The sequence below is a fragment of the Herpailurus yagouaroundi genome, unplaced genomic scaffold, assembly GCF_014898765.1.
Source record: "Herpailurus yagouaroundi ecotype Mexico unplaced genomic scaffold, PumYag 190, whole genome shotgun sequence".
NCBI classification, from domain to species: domain Eukaryota; kingdom Metazoa; phylum Chordata; class Mammalia; order Carnivora; family Felidae; genus Herpailurus; species Herpailurus yagouaroundi.
In genome coordinates, this window is record NW_024412421.1 from 3,144,862 (window position 1) to 3,162,836 (window position 17,975).

Here is a 17,975-nt window from a genome sequence, read left to right on the forward strand (position 1 = left end):
ATATAATACTTGCACCATTTTTATGATATAGAAACAATTTTTATTCCACTTTTACAGAGGAGGAACCTGAGACAGAACATGTCCAAAGTTACACATGCGGTACACAATAGAGCGGGAATCTGAACCAGGTAGTCTGCTTCTGAGTCTGCATTATCTCAGTTATGGTGGCACAGAACTTAAACTGACAGGTAAGCCAATCCACCCTTGTAGCCAACATTTTGGAAGAGCAGAGAGGTCACATGCCAGCATAAAATGGCATGTAAGCAACTAGAAGATGGAGCGGATGTTTGAGGAGAGGAGGTATGAGAGAGAAGCACAGCTTTGGACACTGGCCACCCAGTGCCAGGCCCCAAGTGGCCCAGCTGTCCTCTGTTTCCTGTCCTTGGCCAGTCATATCCTTCCCAGTTCCCCATTACCTGAGCTAGTTTGAATGAACATGCTTCTCATCTCTGCTTTCCCTACTGACAACTCTTCCACAATGTACACTTCTGCCCAGGGGAGTCAACAGTGTCTTCTCTGTACTCAAGTCTAGAGCAAACCAACAAGAGGGTAGGAAACAAGGCACCCCAAGATTCCTGGAAACTCCACAAGGGAGAATCATAGAATGTTTTAAGCATCTTTGACCTGTAAATTGGTGAAAATTTACAGGTACTTACCATGTTTTTGAAAAATCAAGGCCTTGCTTCTACCCATACCCTTGGTAGAGAAAGCAAGGTCACTAACTCCCACCTGCCTCCAGACAGAGCAAGCCCCAGACTACTTGCTGGGAGCCCAGCCAAGTGCCATCTGAGGTATTGTGGGATTGTCCATGCTGCTGTCCCATCCCAAGGCAGTTTGAGAATGTAGCCAATTGACTCCTCTCCCCAGCACACTCTGTTCAACAGAAGAAAAAGACTTTGTGTCTCTCTCATAACTTGATCCTCTGACCTGTGACATAGGATCCTTGTGGACCTGGGAGGAAGGTGGTTTCCATGATTCAGAAGGTCAGAGAGAAAAGATTTCTCATAGTCTGCTCCTTTGAAAGAAGGATCCAAGTTCAGCATCTCAATCTGGTGGAAGTTAAGAGGCTTGCCTGCTAGGAAGACTTACTTAGGTTTATGGTCAGTGCATTTTGGAAATACCCATTAGTGTTGCAAACCAGTAAAGAATACAGGGGGTCGCTGGCACCTAATGGTTGCCTTTGTGCAAGAATAATCCTGTGAACTATTTGAGTGGACTAGAATGGGTTCTGTGTCTCTATGCTAAGCCCAAGAGTGCTAAAGTGATTTCTTTCCCCAGCATCTTCCCAAGGTAGATCTTTTTTTTTATGCCAGGGGCTCAGAAAGACTCCAGAGAAGCTGCCGTAGAATCGCAGCTTCTGCCACAAGAAAAACAACTACCTGCCAGGCCCTGTGCCATGCTCTTACCTACACCATCTCTCTAAATCCTCAGCCCAGCCCTAAGAGGTAGAACTGTTGTTACCCTTTCTCACAGATGTGGAAAATGAGGCTCAAAAAACTTGATTTATTGCCCCAGAAGTAGAGCTGGAACTTGAGGTGGTGAGTCTAACCCCAAAGAGATGGAACCTGCCCCCAATCTTCATTTTGGAGAATTTACTTTCCTTTCCTGGTTCACTGATTCCCTTCCTCTTGGCTCTTCCTTCTGCTTATGCTCCTAACAATCCCAGCCACACCCTGCTACATGTACCCTGAGCCACCTCCCACCTCTCTATCCCACAACCCCATTGTCACTGGGTGGCCCAAGCAAGAAACTAGAGCAAAACAGTTCAGGCCCTTGAAGACCCTCAGTTTTGTCACATCCCTTCTCTCCTGCCTGAGCCACTGACTACAGTTCCCTCTCCTCATCTTCTTTGTAACACCCCTGGATAGAATTCTGGATTCTTGACTCATCCATCCATCCATCCACTCATTCAGTTGAACAAATTTTGAGCACCTTTAATGGATCAGGCACTGTTCCATGTCTTGGAAACACAAAAACACATAGACTAGAGTCCCTGCCTTCTTTAACACAATTTTGGGTGGCAGACCATGGACAAGACTACAAATAAATGAAAAAGATAAATAAGCAAGACTATGGCAAGTGTCTTCACGGACAGTCTCAGCAGGAGGACATGGAGGAGGTAAGGGCAACTTTAGACAGCAAGACTGGGCTACATCTTTCTGTGGGATGACTTGGTTTTAGGGGGCTGAATGGACTTCTGGTGCCACACTAATGGGGCCCAAGTATGGTATGAGTTTCCTGGGTGCTTCTGCCCTGCAGATACTTCTTTCTCCCCTAGGTCTGTCAGCTAGGAATCCTTAGGAAGGGAGTTAGCAGCCAGGCTTAGTAAAACCTAGTGGAATAGGCAAGGCTGCTAATTTAGCTCCATCTGTTCCTGCCCAGGATGGAGTGCTGGCTCATCCTACCCTTCCTGGGGGACCTTACTCTCTGGTTCCAGGAATTGTCCTTGGCACCTGCCTACCAGGTCTCTTGTCAATGAAGCAAAAGATTAGCCTCCAACTTCATTGTGTCACCTGTCCAAGTGAGCCTCATACCTCTCCTTCCCCCAAGATTCATCTATGTGTTTCTTTTTTTTTTTTTTTTACTGTCTATTTGTTTTTGAAAGAGAGTGAGAGAGAAAGAGCAGGGGAGGGACAGAGAGAGGGGACAGAGGATCTGCAGCAGGCTCTACACTGACAGCAGAGAGCCTAACGCAGGCTCGAACACACAAACCATGAGATCGTGACCTGAGTGGAAGTCAAGAGTTGGACGTTTAACTGAGCCACTCATCTTTTGTTTCCAGGCCTCATTTTGTAACTGCCTCTGCTGACCTTTTACTAGGATGTATTTATGAGCACATTTTGTTTATCCCCTGGGGCCCTGGGATCCAAAGGGATTTGGGGGTGGCTCTGTCACAGAGGGAAGTTCTCTGGGGTTCTTGTTGCTTTTACCTTTTTTGGAAACTTGTGAAATAATAAGAAATGAATACAGGCATACTTTGGAGATATTGTGGGTTCAGTTCCAGACACCACAATAAAGTAAATATCACGATAAAGTAAGCCAAATGAATTTTTTGGTTTCCCAGCTCACATAAAAGTTACATTTACACTATATAGTAGCCTATTAAGTGTGCAATAGCATTATGTCTAAAATAACAATATATATTCTTGAATTCAAGAATACTTTATATAAAGCACTTATATAACTCAACACCAAAAAATCAATCTGATTAAAAATGGGCAAAGGATATGAATAGACATTTTTCCAAAGAAGGCATGCAGATGGCCAACAGACACATGAGAAGATGCTCAACATCACTAATCACCAGGGAAATGATCATAAAAACCACAATGACATATCACCTTACACCTGTCAGAATGGCTAAACTGAAAGAGACAAGAAATAAAAAGTGTTGACAAGAATGTAGAGAAAAAGGAACACTTGTGCTCTATTGGTGAGAATGTAAATTGGTGAAATCACTGGGGAGAACAGTATGGAGGTTCGTCAATTAAAAAAATTAGAAATACTATATGATCCAAAAATTTCACTACTGGGTATTTACCCAAAGAAAATAAAAACACTTTCAGCAAGTTGTAATTATTTTTCTGGTAGATTTTGCCTTGGTGTTGATGGTTGCTGACTGATCAGGGTGGTGGCTACTGGAAGGTTGAGGTGACTGTGATAACTTCTTAAAAGAAGATAAGAATGAAGTTTGCCACATTGTTTAACTCTTCCTTTCACAAATGATTTCTCTGTAACCTGTGATGCTGATTGGTAGCATTTTACCCACAGTAGAACTTCTTTCAGAGTTGGAGTCAATTCTCTCAAACTCTGGTGCTGCTTTATCAACTAAGTTTATATAGTATTCTGAATTCTCTGTTGTCATTTCAACAATCAATATTCACAGGATCTTTGCCAGGAGTAGATGCTATCTCAATAAACCACTTTCTTGTTCATTTAAGAAGCAACTCCTCATCCATTAAAGATTGATCATTAAATTTCAGTGATTCAGTCCCACCTCTGAACTCCACTTCTTTTTTTCTTTAATGTTTATTTACTCTTGAGAAAGAGAGAGAGAAAGAGAGATGGAGTGTGAGTGGGTGAGGCTCAGAGAGAGAGAGACAGAGAGAGGGAGACACAGAATCCAAAGCAGGCTCCAGGCTCTGAGCTGTCAGCACAGAGCCTGACGTGGGGCTCAAACTCACAAACCGCATGAGATCATGGCCTGAGCTGAAGTCAGGCACTTAACCGACTGAGCCACCCAGGTGACCCTGAGCTCCACTTCTGATTCTAGTTCTCTTGCTGTTTCCACCACATCTGCAGATACTTCCTCCCCTGAAGTCTTGAACCCCTCAAAGTTATCTGTGAGGGTTGGAATCAACTGCTTCCAAACACCTGTTAATGTTGATATTTTGACCTCTTCCCATGAATCATGAGTGCTTTGATGGCATTTAGAATTGTGAATCTTTTCCAGAAGGTTTTCAACATACTTTGCTCAGACTCATCAGAGGAATCACTATCTATGGCATCTATAGCCTTAAGAAATGTATTTCTTTTTTTTTAACATTTATTTATTATTGAGAGACAGAGAGACACAGAGTATGAGCAAGGGAGGGACAGAGAGAGTAGGAGAGACACAGAATCTGAAGCAGGCACCAGGCTCTGAGCTGTCAGCAGAGAACCTGATGTGGGGCTTGAACTCACAAACCATGAGATCATGACCTGAGCTGAAGTTGGATGCTTGACTGAGCCACCCAGGTGCCCCTGTATTCCTTAAATAATAAGGCTTGGAAGTTGAAATTACTCTTTGATCCATGGGCTGCAGAATGGATGTTGTGTTAGCAGACATGAAAACAACATTAATTTCATTGTCCGTCTCCACCAAAGCTCTTGGATGACTGGATGCATGGCCAAAGAGCAGTTATATTTGAAAAGAAATCCTTTTTTCTGAGCATCAGTTCTCAACAGAGGGCTTAAAATATTCAGTAAACCATGTTGTAAACAGATGTGCTGTCATCCAGGCTTTGTTGCTCCATTTATACCGTACAGGCAGAGTAGATTCAGCATAATTCTTAAGGGCCCTAGGATTTTTGAAATGATAAATGAGCACTGACTTCAACTTATAGTCACCAGCTGCATTAGCTTCTAACAAGAGAGTCAGCCTGTCCTTGAAGCTTTAAAGCCAGGCATTGACTTATCCTCTCTAGCTATGAAAGTTCTAGATGGCATCTTCTTCCAATAGAAGCCTGTTTTGTCTACATTGAAAACCTGTTGTTTACTGTACCCACCTTCATTAATTATCTTAGATCTTCTGGACAACTTGCTGCAGCTTCTATATTAGCACTTGCTGCTTCACCTTGTCCTTTGATATTATGGAGAAGGCCTCTTTCCTTAAGCCATATGAACCAGCCTCTTCTAGCTTCTAACATTTCTTTTGCAGCTTCCTCACCTCTCTCAGCCTTCAGAGAATTGAAGAGAGTCAGGGTTTTGCTTTGGATTAGGCTTTGGCTTCAGGAAATGTTGTAACTTGTTTGATCTTCTATCCAGACCAAGAAAACTTACCTCATATCAACAATACAGCTGTTTCTCTTTCTGATCATTCATGCGTCCACTGGGGTAGCACTTTTCATTTCCTCCAAGAACTTTTCCTTTGCATTCATTTACAATTTGGCTAACTGGACAAGAGGCCCAGGTTTCAGCCTGTCTTGGCTTTAGACACACCTCCCTCACTAAGCTTAATCATTTTTAATTTTAGACTTAAAGTGAGAGACATGTGACTTTTCCTTTCATTTGAACACTTAGATGCCATTGTAGGGTTATTAAATTGGCCTAATTTCAATGATATTGTGTTTGGGAACAGGGAGCCCCAGGGACAGGGAGAGATACAGGAATGGTCAGCTGGTAGATCAGTCAGAACACACACAAAATTCATTGCTTAAATTCATGGTCTTACATGGTTGCCCCAAAACAATTACAATAGTAACATCAAAGATCACTGACCACAGATCACCATAGCAAATATAATAACAATAAAAACGTTTGGAATATTGTGACAATTACCAAAATGTGACACAGAGACATTAGGTGAGCAAATACTGTTGGAAAAATGGTGCTGATAGACTTGCACAATGCCACAAAGCTTCCATTAGTAAAAAATGCAGTATTTCCAAAGAGCGATAAAGTGAGGCCAATAAAATGAGATATGCGTATATATTGGCCTCTGTCCCCAGTTTCTGACACAGGACTCCTAAACCCTTGCAAAGAGAGATGTTAGGAAAATCTTTTGTTCTTACATTTAGTCTTTGGCTCCAGTTCCTGACACAGAGCTCCTAAATCCCTTGGAACTTCCTGAGTGATAAGAGTGTCATTTGTTCTAATAGGTGACTCTTGTTGAACTCCTGGATGTAAGGGGTCAGAGGTAAGCCATGATTAGAAGCTTGAAATGTTCAATCTTCCCCCACACACCCCATGCCCAATTCTCCAGTGAGGACAGAGGAAAGGAGGGCTGGAAACAGAGTTAATGATCAATCATGCCTACATGTTGAAGCCTCTATAAAAATCCCAACAGTATGGGGTTCAGAGAGCTCATGTGTTGGTGAACCATTTTCCTGCCTGGAGGGTGATGTACCTCAACTCTACAGAAATGAAAGCTCCCATGCTCAGGACCCTCCTAGACTTTGCCCTATGTATCTCTTCATCTGGCTGTTCAGCTATGTCCTTTATCATATCCTTTGTTATATTATAAACTGGCAAAGGTAAGTATTTCCTTGAGTTCTGTGAGTTGTTCTAGTAAATAATTGAATCCAAGGTGAGGGGGTTGGTTTATGGGACTTCGAATTAGTAGCCAAATTGGACAGAAGTTGTGGGTAATCTAGGGACATACCACTGTCATTTGCATCTGAAGTCAGGGGCATCCTTGTGGGACTGAATCCTTAGCCCGTAGGGTCTGCTCTGCACGAACTTCAGTTAATTTCTGAATTGAATTGAATTGAATTGTAGGACACTCAGATGGTGACAGTTGATTAGTGGGGGACCCCCCCACCCGGCACCGCCAACTGGCAACCAGAAGTGTCAGAAATGAAGTGTTCTGTATGAGTAGTAAAGGCGAGACACAGGGGAGAAATGAATTCTCCTTTACAGAAACTTCCCCACCTTCCACAAAATGTTCTTCACTCTGTGGGTCCAAATTAATGGATGCTGCAGTCTCCCATCCCTCCAACCTCACTCCGGTTAGGACAATCAGACTGATCTTGCCCAGTAAGATTGTACTCAGGGGTTTGAATGTGTGAAACAATGAGCTAAAAACATCGATTTATCTGCAAAAGCCCAAACTGTATCCAACCAAGTCAGATTTTTGTACTGTGCCAAGGTAATTTTATTCTTTCTAACATCAGGAAAAGACCCTAATACCCATTGAGCCAGTTTGAACTTAAAATGAACTTAAAATTGTCTGAGGCTTTTGGATCAGATTCTCAAAATACTCTCTGAAATGAATCCAAACAACCACTGCCGCTGGGCTGCCCAGACTGGTTTACTAGCGTCATTGCTGATCCTGTGCCCTTTGCCTGCTGCCTGTGCGTTTTTTTGCAAGGCTTTCCAAGGAACAGTGAGGGGCTGGATCGTCATAGCACCAATCCTAAGCTGGTCTGCACTGGAGAATGTCATAGGTCGAGACCCTTGGACACCCTATGCCACTTTCTTCATGTTACAGTTGGGGCCAGGAGGTCCAGAGAAGTCAGGGCCATCCTGTCTTCTGTACCTCAGACTGGTGCATTTGTTGGGTCCTCTTCCATCCCAGTTGTTCTCAACCTCAGCTACACATCAGAATCATCCAGAAGCAAAGAACCCTTCTGACCAGAGAGGATATTTGTTGCCCCAGCCCAACCCAGAAGAGGCTACACCTCCCACTGAACCTGGCCAAGCCAAGAGCTGGGTGTGAGGTGGGCTCAGCAGGTCTGTTAAGCCCTGAACTGCACATGGTGAACCTGGGCTGCCTCCAGTTCCTCCCATCCCAAATACCAATTCCATTTCCCCAACTATAACATGAAGGTCTTGGTCTAAGTTATTGTAGCAGCTGCACAGTTCTTTGATTACTAGAAAAGCCAGTAATTTTACTGGAAAGGCCAGTAAAGTTATGTGAGTTCAGGTTCCTCAACTGTCTTATTCCTTTGGCATCTCCAGTGCCTGCACAGTATCTGGCACATAATGGCAAACAATAAATATTTGTGGAAGAGTAAATGAGTGAGTGAATGAATGAATGAATGAGTACACAATACATACATAAGAACAACAATTCCCCAGACATAAGAACACCTGGACTAGATTCTCCTCCCTGCTTTGTAGGTTCTTATATAGATATGAATTTGTGTATTTAGGAAGGAGCTGGTGTAATACTGCTTAAAGTCAGATTCTGATTCGACTATATTCTAACCATTTGATCTTGTAGGTTATTTCGCTTGCCTGAGTTTCAGTTTCTGTATGTGTAAAATGGGAAAATAGTCCCTAGATCACAGTGTGTGAAAAACCCTTGGCACAGTGCCTGACACATGGCAGACACTCACATGTTAGCTATTGTCAGTATTAATAGGAAGCTTTGTTTCCATGTATGCCTATCTATACCTGTATCTACTTTTATACTCATTTAATAGCCATAAAGTTCAGGGTTAAATAATTATTGTGTTTATCCTACAAATACTACTGACTGTCTTTGGCCCCCTTTATAGCTCTGACTCTTTGCCCAGCTTATTTGCAACTCTTAAAGAGTTACAGTCCATGTGTTAAGTGTTACATTTACACTTTCTTCTTGGTTACCAGAGTTACAGCTTATCAACACAGTTTAAATTCTCCACGCCTGTTTTCTATCACTTGTCTCCCGGAACCATCCACTTGGCAAAGCTCTTGGTTCCTTCTCAGTATTTTTTTTTCCCAGTCACCTGATATTATGCCTGTCTCTTCTGTTTTTTTTTTTTTTTTTTTTTCTCCTCAGCTTCTCCTCCTTCTTTGGCAGGGATAGCAAATGGTTTTCATTGCTTGTGCCAGCTCAGATAGCCTGGAGAGCTACATTGAGGCTTCTAAGGCCATGTCTGGGGTTGGTGGGGCAGAGCATCATGATTGATTGGCAATGCCTGCCACTGACATGAGAGAGGAAGGTAGGGCTATGTGTGGTAGCCATTTGCCATTCTTATTTGGGCAAAGGAAACACTGTGACATCTTTTTGCAGCTTTACTATAAATCTTCAAACAAAATCAAACGTAGGCTAAAAAACAAAGTTAAATCATCTAATACAGTATACCACAATTTGGCCAGGTGGTAAAAAATGATTTCTTCTCACTCTCTCTCTTAGCCAGAGGGAACATCTATATTCCCCCTGTCTTTGGGGAACTGGGAGGCCTTGGTAAAAATGTTCTTCCTTCTCTCTAGAAAGCACAGGCTACAATAGACAGATTGCTTCAGAAGTAATATTAAATTTGCTGAGTAAACTCTGAGATCTGTTTGGTTAAAAGGAGAGCTAGGCTTTCTAAGAGATTGTAAGTGAGGGCTATGTGGTAGGGAAGGTATCACTGGCCTAGGACCAATCCTGAGTGACGTGCTTTCTTACCTCCTCAAAGGCCTGAATAAAGTCACCTAGGTTTGTCTCCATACTTCAAGAAGAGGAGGTATCCAGGGAGGGGCTAACTTGTGAGCAGAGGGCTTAGAAGCATCCATGACTGGTACTGGGTCCTTCTGATGAGACATGGATAAAGCCCCCACCTGGCTCTGTATACCCTGCCCCACTGTGGACCCATGACCAAGTCTTTAGATTCCCTCCTTGGCACCTTTTGGGATGAGCACTGGGTGTTGTTTGGAAACCAATTTGACAATAAACTTCATATATTGAAAAAATAAAAAAATAAAGATTCCCTCCTTGCTCAGAAACCTCTCCTCTGTGAGAAGACATAAAGCCAGCATGGCCACTGACCCCATCTGTCTGACCATTCTTCTTTTGGCTACTACCCTGGGCTCTCCTGTCAACAGTGACTACCTTGTTTGTGACCACAGCAGCAGCATCCTTTATAGCCTGCAAGGCCTTGGGCAAACTTCCCAACTGCTCTGTATCTCGGTGTCCTCATCTATAAGATGGCAATTACACTAAGAGCATCTACTTTGTAGGGCTGTTTTAAAGATTAGAGGGGTTAACTCATGTGAAGCTGTTAGAACAGTATTTGGCACATGATAAATGCTTCCAATGCTAACTATTATTATCATTAGAAGTGCTTTTCCTTTTGTCCTATGTGACCCTAACCACACTATGAGGTCAACTGGGCCTCCAGGTTAGAATCCTCTTCATAGGAGGCAACAGAAGTTCTGGAGGGGGAGGGTCTTTGTCCTAGAGCACCCTGCAGGTCCAGATGCTGAGCCAGAGCCCAGTTCTTTTGAGTCCATTTCTGGAACTCTGGGTGAGGCCACCTGTGATTTTTAGGACTGGCCCCAGACCACACTGGTGACTGATTCTGTTTTCCTTTGAATTTTTCACATACAAAGGATTCTATAAACAATCTGAGATTTTGATTATGTCAAAGTCAGATTGGACTATGTCACTCCATTTATAAATGTAGACATGTTGAGTATACACCTTGGTGTGACTATTAATCCGCATCCTTAAGAAAGAGAATGGGTGAAGACATTTCTTCTTTTATGCCTGTCACAGAACTGCTGCTGTTATTGGCTTTGAGACCATTCTAATTCCTTTGCACCATTGCCCAATTTTCCTGTTGCGGAACCCCATCTATTATGGGGCAAGGGGCAGGGCTTTTAATTCTCACTCTTCTTGTTTCCAAGGAGAGGGGCTTCCACCACAGTAACTCTCTTGGCCTCCCCCTTATTCTTCATCCCTCCCCTGGGAGAAGGAGAGACTTACCTGTTTGGTACATTGAGGGAAGGGCACCCCCACTTCTCTCTCAGGGAACACATAGCTCTTTCTCTTCTAAGCCATGATTCTATAAGCTTAGGTGTCCATGATTCTTAGGACACCAAGGGGGGACACTTGCAGTTATCCAGTTCTGCCTGTGATAGGCTGGCTCTTTCTGGGATTTTAGTATTTAGAAGCCTGTTGTTGAACACTGAAGCAACATTCCATGTGCCTAGTTTTACCAGTAATAATTGTGATGTTTTGAGCTCTGTCTGCCTGACCCTGAATCCATCTCTCAAGTGTTCTGAACTCAGGCAGAGAAAAGGAGTGTTGTTTATTAGGTCCTCTCCACTCCCCAAAACCTCTCAAACTCTCAGTCCTACTTCCCAAGCCTGAACTGCCATGTGCTGCTGGCGGTCAGTGAGCATATTCCCTATCCCTTTGGTCATACTGACTGGTTCAGGATGGGCACATGATCCAAGCTGACCCAATAAGATTCGTGGATAGTTGTGATTTCCACTGGAGTTATTTAGAGGAGCGTATAAACCAAGACTCATTGAGTGAGTTTTTTTCCCATCACAGAAGAGCCTGCCTGAATAGAATTGAAACCAAAGTAAGCAGAGTTGGAAGATGGAAGGGGACAGAGACCAAATGACAATGACCATAAATCTCCTCCCCTGCTTGAGACAACATGAGCTGATCTTTGTCACTTGCAACCAGACAACCTTGGTTATGCAATACTTCCCTCTCTAACAGTTTGGCAGAAAAGTCCCTGAACTTGCTGATGGGACCCCCATCACACCCTGCTCCTGATATTGTCTATATTTACCATACACATCAAGTTCCACGGATACTTCTATGGCCCTAGATGTCCTACAGGGACAAGTTTGAACCCTATCTGTTAAGTGGATTCAGTGTACTTTCATGTAATAATCACAAAACTTAATGCAAATGTGGCCCCTTCAGCATATTTTACATGATTCTGGAGCCACTTATCATTTCTACTATTCTCTCAAAACACATCAGAAAGGTGCCTCACCACTCCCCTTGACCCATCACTAAACCTCACTGTGGGCCAGAGAAGAGAGGGCAGTGTCAGTCTGGCCCCGACTGTCATCATCTTCTGGGTTTTCTTTTTTTCTTTTTGAAGAAAACAGTCATGTCAGATACATGGCAAATATAAACCTGAGGATACGATGGAGGGAAGTCTTCACATTTGTATGGCCATGGTGTGGTTTCTGAAGGGGCCTCCTGAGATGGGTATTAACCTGGTCTTGCAGATGAGAAACTGAGGCTCAGAGCTGTGTCATAACTTGTGCAGCACTCAGGACTGCCCATCTCCAAAGCCCAGGCTCTTGGCCATAGTGTCGCCTTCTGGGCACAGATTCTTGGTGCCCAGTGGGCAGAGAATACTTCCATCCTCCCAAGCTCTGGGGTCCATTTCTCCATAGGTCATGCCAGCAAGGAGTGAGTTCTCCGTCTTCTGAACCTTGAGCATTCCCTACCTTTATTGCTTCTTTGGTCTTAGCCTATACGGATTTGTAGCGAAGCACTTTTCTTCACCTTACCACCCAAAAGGTTGTGATAATATCGCTAAGAAGGCTCAAATTGGTGGGAGTGAAATCAGAACAGACTCAGTGCCAGTACTAAGCAGGACTCATGCAGTTCACAAAGGTGACAAGGGCTTTTACGACTGGTGATGCATATGCATATGGTACCTGCTGGGTCTGAAGCCTCTCACCATCTCATACTCTATTTGGGACTGTGAAATGACAACAATTTTTTGGTGTGGGGAGCCATCTGGCACTATACACCAAACTTGAACGTACATAAATGGCATATTTGCTAAGGCTGCCATAATAAAGTACCAACAACTGGGTGGTTTAAACAACAGAAGTTTATTGTCTTACCTGTCTGGAGGTTGAAAGTGCAAGATCAGGGTGTTGGCAGAATTTGCTCCTTCTGAAGGTTGTGAGAGGGAATCTGCTCTGTGCCTCTCTCCTAGCCTCTTATGGTGTGCAGGCAATCTTTGGCTTTGTGTGGCTTGCAGAGATACCAGCCCAATCTCTGACATCATCTTCACATGGCATAAGCCCTGTGGGCTTGTCTCTATGTCCCAATTTCCCCTTTATAAGGAATTTCAGCCCCATTGGATTAGGCCCCACCCTAATGACCTCATCTTAACTCCTTACACTCTCAATGACCCCATTTCCAAATAAATTCACATTTTGAGGTACTGAGGGTTAGGACTACAACATGAGAAACTGGGGTGTGGGACATATTTCAATCTGTATCACCTAGAAATTTCACTTCTAGGAAGCCACCCTGCCAATCTACTTGCATGTGTTCACAAACAGGTATTTTATAAGATGGTTTGGTAAAAGCAATATTGGAATAGGCTGCATTGAAGGAGGTAGATCTATATATGCTACTGTGAACTGATTTCCAAGGTATATTATTAAATAAAGAAGCATCTTATAAAAGGCAGTGTGCTCATAAAACAGAACATAACTTTGATTTTTGTAGATGTCCATAGAGATGATCAGAAGGATGCATGATCCAAACTGTTAACAGTGGTAGGCTCTGGGGAGAAGAGAGGGAGTAAGGGTGGACAAATGGCCATCTGGGGTTTCCTGGCACACTTCTGATCATTTGAAGCTTTTATAATGAGAATGCACTCATATATTACTTGAGTAATACACATAAAATTTGTTTCCTTTCCATACCCAGTGGTGAGACTGCACCCAAAGAATGTACTTCTCAAACCACATGGTCCCCAGAGGGTCTCCATGGCTCCATGGAGAAAGCAGTTCTCAGAACCTGAGCAGGGTTGAGTCATTCTCTGCCTACTGGGCACTGACAGTCTGTGCCTGGAGGGCTGGGCAGCAGTATGGCCAAGAGCCTGGGCTTGGAGTTGGGCAGTCGTGAGTGCTGCACAAGTTATGACACAGCTCTAAGTCTTGGTTTCCCATCTGCAAGACCAGGTTAACACCCATCTCAAGGGGTCCTTTCTGAGGCCACACCCTGGCCAGTTGCTTATGTTAGTATTGGCTCACATTTCACTTATGGGCCAGAAAATATGCCTAAAATTTACCTGAAGCCCAGACCTCTGGCATTCCAAGCAGGCATTTGTGAACTCTTCAAGAAAAAGCAAGGCTCTTGAGTTTTGGGCCCTAAGAAATGTGTATAATTTAGTAGGTGAGGAGAAGGGACTATAGGACTCTGACAGCGGCAGAAAACTCCTCCCACCTCCCCACATAGTCCTCTGCCTTCTCTATATTTAAAATTATTTTGCTCAGACTAAGTCTTCACTTATTTTCTCATTTTTTCTTTTTTACTATTTATGTATGTATATACAGTTGACCCTTGAACAACTGGCCTTGAACTGCATGAGTCCACTTATATACGGACTTTTTTTTTAATAAATACAGGACAGTACTGTAAATGTATTTTACCTTCCTTATGATTATTTAAATAACATTTTCTTTTCTCTATCTTACATTTTTATAAGAATATGATGTATAAAACATGTAACATCCAAAATATGTGTTAATTGACTGTTTATGTTATCAGTAAGGCTTTTGGTGAACAATAGGTTCTTAGTAGTTAAGTTTTGGGGATTCAAAATTATACACAGATTTTGATTGTGCAGGAGGTCAGAGCTCTTAACTCTTACATTGTTCAGGGGTTAACTGTACATGTATGTAATTTTTATATTAATAGGAAAGGTATGTGCATATACATTAATCTGTGTGTGTGTGTGTGTGTGTGTGTGTGTGTGTGTGTATTGTGAAAAGTGGGGAGGGGTTAGAAAGAGAGAGGTGGGGAGAGAGAGGATTTCTAATTTCTATTCATCTCAGATTTGTCAAGGAATGAAGAAATGGGATCAAAACTAATTAGCTAGAGATTCTGATTCCATGAGATGTGTCACAAATATCCCTCATAAATGAGCAGCTTTCAAAAAGATGGAGTCCAATAAAATTCCCTTAACATGAACATTATTCAAATAGCCCTCTAATCTCTCTTTCAGGATTCAGAAAGACCTTCAAGGCCTCAGTGTCTCAAGGTCACTGTTAAGACATCTGCGAGCAGTGAAAACAGGTTGGTTATTTGAGTGTTCTGAGTGTTTGGATCTGGATAAAAAGGAGCTGACGTTTCTATCTTATTCATTCAGCGATCTGGTGGGTTACAGCTCTGTCTGCTCCCTGTGTAATTAATTGTAGGGCTTAGCTAATGCCTCCTAAATTAATGCAATTATCAGTGTCTCCGAATAACCACCTTCGTGCACTGCTATCAAAACACACTGTTGATGGATCTGCAGCCAAAGCAGGGACGCTCTGAGACTGGAGTTGGGATTGATTTTAATTAACTTGTTTCTCATATTACAAAGGTGAGAAAAATACTGATTCTCAGTAGCTCCAGATTAAAAGAATGGAAGAGGGGGTGTGCAGATGGGCAGAGAGACTCGTGAGTATAATAGCTACAAGGTATTTTTGTTCCAAAGCCTCTATGTCTATGCGCTGTGTTTTATTACCACAGTTGGCTGGGGCTCAGCCCAGAACCCGTTAGCCTACTCTCTGCTTCTCATCCCGGGACTTGAGTCTAAAGAGCCCCTGACTTAATTTGCTTTGGACTGAAATGTGGTGTATTCTTGGGAGCAGCGCAACCTTTCCTCTCTTTGCCCCTTCCACCCTGATATTTCATTAAATATTTCATTAAATGTAGAGCTCCAGAACAAAAATCAGGTGAAAGAAAAAGCTTTTTTATGTTTGAATTTGTTTTACACTATAGCTTCACTTATAAAGGCTCATGTTTCCAGGAACACAGCCCAGTCTCTTGGTGTGGATGGAGGTGCTTCTCCTCTGGGTAGACACTTCAAAAGGGGTATCCATTCTTGGGGCTGGGTCATGAAGCACCATCATTGTGGCACGCTGTATTCCAATGTGGTTTGCTGGATGTTGGGCTGCAAGATGGTCACTGGAAAAGGGAAAGGTCAAATAAGTTTGGAAAATACTGTATGTCCCAGAATACCTCCCTCCTTAAACTACCCTAATGTCCTATGTACCATAACATATCAAAGGCTCTGAGAAATCCTGCACCAAGCAAGCATGTTTAACCTTGTCCAACCCCAGGGCTACCCATGATAATTGGCCACAGACCTCTTCACTTGGACTTCATCCCTATTAGCATTGAGCAGAAGTAGTGTTAGGTAGAACTCAGATGAGGCACATTTCCTGCTGGGGGATGCACCTGAGATCAGGGCCTTACCTGAAGACCTCATCTCTGTCACTACTTACTGTGTAACCTTGGCAAGTTCCTTCCTCTCTCTGGGCCTCAGGCTTCTCTTGTGCATGAAGAGGTTCTGCTCTTGGATTCTATGCCTCTGTTGGGACTGCAGACAAGTCAACTCAGTTAAAAACCAGAGGACATAAAGGGACAGGGAAATAGGGGAAGAGAATGATTGAAGGAAAGAAGACATAGAAAAGAAAGGGACCTGGCTTCATAGAAAAAACATGCTGAAGAAGACTGTTTTCTTTGCAACCGGTTAGGGTTAGCAGTAAAGAATCTAAGATCCCCTCTTCTAACAGCCTCTGGTGCTATAGGGAAGGGGGCAGACTGACCATTCTCCATGTCTGCAATGCCAACATAGCTTCTAGAAAGTGCCTCCACTACCAAGAGCTGCTAGTTTTTTAGCAACATTTCTGCTGCCACCCACCATCCCCACCTCCAGCATCTGTCAGTGGCTGTCATCTGGTCAGGACACAGTGAGGAGGAAACACAATGTAGCCCAGTGGGAGGGACCCCTGGCCCCATTCTTGTAGCTTGAGGCTGCTCCTCTTCCAGGAGAATGCCACTGTCACTGCAGTGGAAAAGTCCTACCCCAGAGGTCAGCCAACTTGGCTTCAGGCAACTCGGTAAGAAGAACATTACCTTGCAACAGCTGAAAACAGAGGATTAATAATTTTCAATGTGACTCTTGTTATAACCTTCTTCATATGCCCCAACAGGGGGGATTTCTTGGTGCGAACAAAGGGAAGGATGGAGAGGCCGACTGAGGTTTGCGTTCTTGGTGGAGTCTCTTTCTGAGTTATTTCCCACTCTGCTCAGATCTGTTTCTCTGAGAGATGGGCCTGGCTAATAGTATTAATCACCATTTTCATAAAATATTAAATTTGAAATAAAAATTATTTTAATGTGGATGAAAATCACTTTAAAAAGACTAACCAAATGGAGCCTTTGTTGTGGCCCAGATGCTGAGCAGGCCATCTGTATGTGATCTTAACCTCCTCTCTCTGCAGCCCCATGTGGTTGGCACTGTTATCATCCCATTGTATAGACGAGGACCCTGAAGCCAGAGTGGGCAGCTTCTTCTCATCATCTGCTTGCTTAGATCAGAAGCTCCAGCCTTGGCTGTTCCTCTCACCTAATCTGCAGGTTTAAATGGCCACTTGATTAAAAGGAGAAATTTCGACTGACTGGTCCTTTTGGTCTTTTACAGTTCTGACATCTCAGATGACTGACTGTCTTTGCATGTTCAGACTTTTTTTGTTCACTGGCCAGTGGCTGCTGTGCCAGCACCATGGCTATTCTGGGTCTTGATGTCACTGATTGGTGCCCACTGGGTGGGGGTCTCTGCAACAGTGACTGACAGGTAGAGCACACCGGCCTCCAGTTACACAGCCCCAGGCAGTCCCACCTCACCTTCTTCTGAAGGTTATTTCCAGCTAGTTGACCTGTCCTATACCACATGACCCAGCTACCCTGGCTGTAGCTGGTTGGATCAGCCAGGGGGGAGCCAGTCCCCAGGCAGGCCAGCAAACCAGAAAAAAGTTTGGTGTGCAAGTCCTGCAAGTCAGAGTTTCCTATACTTATGACCATTGGATAAATCTATCATAGCTTCCCTTTTGAGGACTTTGAACTTAAGCTGTAACAACTGAGAAGTTGGTAGAAGGTGGAGTGTGAGACAAAGAGCCACAGAGAGAAAAGAGTGAAAGACATGAAGGGACAGAAAGCATAGGGAGAACAAAAGGTGGTGGCAGTGGGAATGGTGGGGGCAGAGATGAGATCACATATCTCATGATATGTGATGGGAGACACTTGGGGCTAG

At 43.5% G+C, this 17,975-nt stretch overlaps 1 long non-coding RNA gene across 1 annotated transcript in view; it reads left to right on the plus strand.

Moving 5' to 3' along the window:
• Positions 1-17,975, plus strand: part of LOC121045257 (uncharacterized) — a 47,303-nt gene that overhangs the window by 19,117 nt on the left and 10,211 nt on the right. The window contains exons 2-3 of the long non-coding RNA XR_005797659.1: positions 58-188; positions 14,898-14,968. This is a non-coding gene — a long non-coding RNA (uncharacterized LOC121045257). The remainder of the gene's footprint in view (positions 1-57; positions 189-14,897; positions 14,969-17,975) is intronic.